At 44.5% G+C, this 5,830-nt stretch overlaps 1 pseudogene; it reads right to left on the minus strand.

Moving 5' to 3' along the window:
- Nucleotides 1-3,243: 3,243 nt before the first annotated feature.
- Nucleotides 3,244-4,101, minus strand: LOC102837758 (annotated as a pseudogene).
- Nucleotides 4,102-5,830: the final 1,729 nt, after the last annotated feature.

Here is a 5,830-nt window from a genome sequence, read left to right on the forward strand (position 1 = left end):
ATCTTTTCTCCATTTATTTGTAGATACGGTTGTGAGGAATTTTGTTAATTTTATGTTAAGGTGTAGTTGATATCAAAGGATATAATATTTGATCTTCATCAGTAAGTGTTTCAAGTCCTCTTCACTTTCAGCATGTAGAAAGATATAGATATCTCTCTCTACATATATAAAAATCCCTGTGATACAATGGTTTGAAGCACCAGTGGCTCTGTGGAAGAAAAGGCCTGGTAATCTGTTCCCACAAAGATTACAGTTTTGGAACTCCTCCAGGGCAGTTCGACTCCATTACATAGAATTATACACCATAACAACATGGAACTATATTTATTTATTTAGATGAATTGTGTGAGCTGGCAAGTCCAAAATCCACACATCAGAGGAGTCTAGAAATTCTGACAGTTTTATGTCCCAGATTGATAGGTCAGGTGGTGAGGGAGAGAAAGAAATTTTGATAGAATGCCTATTTGTAGTCTATAGGCAGAATCCTTTCTCAGCAAACTTCCAGTTTTGCTCTTAAGGTCTTGAACCGATTGGATGAGACCCATTCATATGATGGAGAGTAATCAGCTTTATTTTAGACCAGCTGATTTAAATATTAAAGTCAAACCCAAACCCATTGCCACTGAGTCAATTCCAACTCTTAGGGAGCATTTATAGGGTTTCTGAGTCTGTAAACCTTCATGGGAGTAGAAAGCTTCATCTTTCTCCTGGTGGTTTTGAATTACTGGCCTTGCGGGTAGTAATCCAATGCTTTGATTTAAATACTAATCACATGTAAATATTTCATAATAGACTATAGACTGATGTTTGACCAACTAGGCACCACAGCCTAGCCAAATTGACACATAAAATTAACCTTCAAATCATGCCCCTCCCTTTGTGGTTATAGTGGTGATGGCCAAACTTTGTTGTGAAGGTCTATTTCTCACTTTACAATTCACAAGTAATTGAGCATGTTTGCATATGTTACTGGGCAATGAATTCATTTCCAGTGGTATAAAAGTTTGCTTGTTTGGAGGAGGAGGAGGAAAACTTCCCATCACCCCTCAGTTCACACCAATTCTAGGTATCCATAAATCTTAGAGGGTATTTAGGTCAAGAATTCAGAATTTGGGTCAATTCTGTTCTAAAACAATTTTAAGGATTAAATATAACTGAGAAGTTAAATCAGGGATTTGGGGGATAATTATAGTTTTGCTTACTTTTTTCAAAGGTAATAAATTCAGTGATTCAGAATTCAGAATGTGATCTATCACTGTGTAACAAACCTACATCATAACAGTGACTTAAAACAATTGTTGGTGTTGTTAAGTGCCATCGTGTCAATTCGAACCACCAACCGTATGATTCAAACAAAGCTTGTGGTCTAGTGCTTTATTTCACAGAGCCACACCAGGATTCTTAAAACAATAGAAGATGTTTATTAATGAAGGTGGGGGTGGATGACTCAGATGGTCAGTTCTTGTTCAGGGTTTCTCAGGAGTTGCTGTCACATGGTGGCTGGGGCTGGGCTTGTCTTCTCCACTCACATGCCTGGCGTCTGAACTGGGCAGACTCCAACAGCTGGACTATAACAGATTGGGTTCCTTGGACATCTCCCTCTTGTTCTCTCTAATATGGCCTTTCCACAGTGACCTCAGGGTGGGAGAGGCTACTGGAGTGATTATCCCAAGGGAAACTTGCAGAAGCTTCATGTCTTGGGCATCATGAAGTTACACTCCCACTGCATTCTGGGAATCAACGTGGTTGCAAAGGCTCACCAGGGTCCAAGGGATGGGTCATAGGCTTCACTTCACCACAGAAGGGTCAGAGAATTTGCCACTATGTTTCAAAACCACCACACTCTCCCTCAAACTCCTTTCCTCAGCCACCCAACTCACTGTTTCCAATGCAGTCCATGAAAACAATCTTCACTTAAAAAAAAAAAAGCTTTGTAGTATTCCATTTTATGATTGTACCATAATGTATTTAACTACTCCTTAATGGATATTTGGTTCTCTCAGATCATTGGAAACAACACTAATATGAATAACTTTTAACTTAGATTGGTTCAGATATGCACAAGCATGTTGTTGTTAAGTACCATCGAGTCAGTACCGACTCATAGCGACCCTATGCACAGCAGAACGAAACACTGCCCGGTCCTTGGCCAACCTCACCATTGTTGCCATGCTTGAGTCCATTGATGCTGCTACTTGGCCATTCCATCTCGTTGGGGCTCTTCCTCTTTTTCTCTGACCCTTCACCTTACCAAACATGATATCCTTCTCCATCCTAACAATATGTCCAAAGTATGAGAGACCAAGTTTGGCCATCTTGGCCTCTAAGGAGCACTCTAGGTGCACTTCTTTCAACACAGATCTGTTGGTTCTTTTGGCTGCCCATGGTACCTTCAATGTGTTCCTCCAACACCATAATATGTGTGATAAATTCCTACAGTAGAATTCCACCTTGCACGTGGTAGTAGACATGGCCACATTGCAGCCCTCAGGGGGCAAGAACATTCTCACTTGCATCCTCTGTTCATGAAAGGGCCCTTTGCCCCACCCCTCACAAAACAGGATGCTTTCAAACATCTTGACTTTTGCTAAGTAAAGATACCATTTTAGTTTTATGTGGGGTTTTTCCCAAAAAATTCTGCTTGCTTTTATTGAAAAAGTCTAGATTTTCACAAAGTTTCCTCAACTAGATGCAATGGGGCTGATCAGCACCAGCCTCCTCCCCAAGTACACACTCTGGCATGCTGGAAGGGTGACAGGCAGAGGCCCCAACCTATGCTGTGTACTTGTAGCAAGTAGAGTGTGGCCCTGGGGGTGTGTGGCTTTTAGTTGTCCTGTGTCCTGAAGACCCAGAGTGGTAGGGAGAATGTGTAGTGTCAGCCCCTATACCCATCTCACTCCTGTGTCCTGGTTCAAGCGGCCACATTTGTGGGGTCTGCACCCCATACTTGTAGTGTGTGTCTGTGTATTGGGCCAGCCCAGGTGAGGCTTGCAAGTTCACTGGGTCCCTGTGGCTGTGGGTGGCCGGGTACTTTTCTTGGTCTGGAGGTATGTGGAGTTAAAAGCTAATGTGTGTGTGTGTGTATGTGTGTGTGTGTGTGCTATAGAAATTTAATTTGGGGGGCTAGAACCCCCAAGGTGTAGGATCAGGCTGGCCCCGGGAGCCTCCTCCACATGACAGAGTGGGAGAAGGCCATCCCGCAACACTGGCTCATCCGATCCATATCCACAGGGGCCAACACCCTCACAGGTGCTCGCTGGCAACCTGGGCCAGGATTCCCTTGATGCGGACGATGAGCTTCTTGTGCCCGGCAGGGTTGCGCTTGATGACATCATGCAGCCGAGCCATGTAGAAGTCCAGGGTGCTGAGCGTGGGCGTCTCACCTGTGCCAGGAACCTGCAACGAGGCGAGGCTGGCTGTGAGCACCTGACCTGGCATGCGCAGCATCTCCAGCGCTAACTTCTGCTCCAGGCATTCGTCTGCGCTGCTCATGCTCTGTGTGTGCCGCCACAGAACCGCGTTCTGCTCCTCGATGGCCACGTTCATCTTCCCCAGGCGCCCGTAGCTCCGCCTCCCACGCTTTGTTTTGGTCCAAGAATTCTTCAGTGAAGATAGGGACATCAAAGGTGAAGAAGCCTTCACAGTCCCCGCCCTTGTGTCCATTCAACAGGGTGTTTATGAGCCCTGAGCTTGGGTCCTCTTTCTTGATCTTCTCCTCCACCACCTCAGCACAAAACATCTAGGACGCCGACGACTGCTACGACGCCAACCCCTCCACCAACTACTACTACTCACCACCCGCCGACTAGACGAACTACCGCTGCTCCGCCGCCGGAACCTGCCCCAACCAACAACCAACAACCTGGGGAACCCAAGGAAAAGGAAGGCAAGGGGGAACCCGCAAAACCGGTCCCCTTCCCCAATCAAGAAACCCAACGAACCCGAGAACAAGGCCCTGGGCCCAATAAGCAAAAACCTTTTTCGCTTCTTGCCCTTGGACCAGCCACGTGTCTTCACTGGCTGCAGAAACAGGTCATGGAGTTGAGAGGGGCCTAGAGGGCAGGCCTGGAAAGAAGTGGGTGGGGCCAGAAGAGTGGGCATGGTCTAGTGAAAAGGTTGGACCCAGAAGGGCTTGAGATATCGTCTGGCCATGGATTAGGACACTGAGGGCTCCTAACTAGAATTGGCCCATAGGTAATGGTGACTGGATTTGTTGCATGGACTGAGCTAGCCTGTTGTGGGTGTGGGCTCTCAAAGTGGGCGTACCTTATTGCTCAGTTCTATGTGCTTTTAATATGTATTCTTTTTCTGAATGACTTTGACCATGTCTTTCGTGTGTTTGAAACCCATTTGTGTGTTTTTTCCAATTCCTGGAAACAGATGATCATTTTAAGCTAAAACAAGTGTCTGACATGAATGGAAAAGTGAGATACATCCTCTCTTAAAAGGCCTTTCAATCATTCAAGGAGTCCTGTTTTCTTGAATCCTACAAATGAGTGTGTTACCAGCATTTATCCCCTGAAGTTTCAATGTCTGGCAAGCCCATCCCGAGATTCTCAAGTGGGCAGGAATGACTTGTTACTTATTTTGGTAGCAATACTCACTTTTCAACAGAAAAATCAGTAATGTAAGGTTTTTCTACTCTCCCTTGTTAATTGTTTTTGTTGTTAGGTGCTGTCGAGTTGGTAACAATGCATAGCAACCCTATGCACAACAGAATGAAACACGCCCAGTCCTACACCAATCTCACAATCATTGCTACACTTGACCCCATTGTTGTTGCCACTGTGCCAAGCCATCTCACTGGGGTCTTCCTCTTTTGCTGATCCTCCACTTTACCAAGCATGATGTCTTTCTCCAGGGACTGGTCCCTTTTGATAATTTGTCTTAAGTATGAGAAACAAAATCTGGTCATTCTGGCTTCTAAGGAGCATTCTGACTGTACTTCTTCCAAAACAGATTTGTTTGTTCTTTTGGTGGTCCATGGATGGTAATTTTGATATTCTCCTCCAACACCATAACTCAAAAACATCAATTCTTCTATGGCCTTCTTTATTTGTGGCCCAGCTTTCACATGCATATACTCTCCCTTAGGGCTTAATATAAAGCTTTCATTCTTTTTGTAAATCTTCCTCTAACATCCAGGTTTGAGGTGGGTGGTCTGCCTTTTGGAGTTTGTGCACAGAGTACATGACAGTTTAATTTGATATCATGATATGATGCTGTAAAAATCCAAGAACTCTGGCAAAATTCTTTAGGTGAGAGAAGACTAAAAGCTCCAGTGTTAGAGTTAGCCCTCCACCATCCGTCAGTACTGTGGTAGCTATTGTTTAGCTATGATGTTGGCTACAGTGGTATTAGTATTGCAAGTATGAGCAATTCACCCATGGTGGACAGGTTTCAGTAGAGCTTCCAGACTAAGACAGACTAGGTACAAAAAGGCTTAGTGATCTGTTTCCAAAAAATTAATCAAACTTTACGGATCTAAGCCTGGTGTGACACTGTAGAATAAGCACTGCACTACTAATTGCAAGGTTGGTGATTCAGACTCAGGAGCCATTCCTCTGAAACCCTATTCAGGGTCACTAAGAGTTGGAACCGACTCGATGGCACATAACAACAACACGTCATCATTTTCAGATGAAGAAATCAACTCCAGAGAAGATGATTTCCTTGCTCAAGGCCACACCATACATAAATGTCTGGTTTTCTGGCTCCAATGTTGTTGGTTATTGTTAATTGCCATCAAGTTGGCTCTGATTCATAGTAACCTTATGTCTGGCATTGTTGATCTCTTCATCTGAAAATGAGAATGTTGTTGCTGTTGTTA

Source organism: Chrysochloris asiatica, unplaced genomic scaffold (assembly GCF_000296735.1).
Source record: "Chrysochloris asiatica unplaced genomic scaffold, ChrAsi1.0 scaffold00014, whole genome shotgun sequence".
NCBI classification, from domain to species: domain Eukaryota; kingdom Metazoa; phylum Chordata; class Mammalia; order Afrosoricida; family Chrysochloridae; genus Chrysochloris; species Chrysochloris asiatica.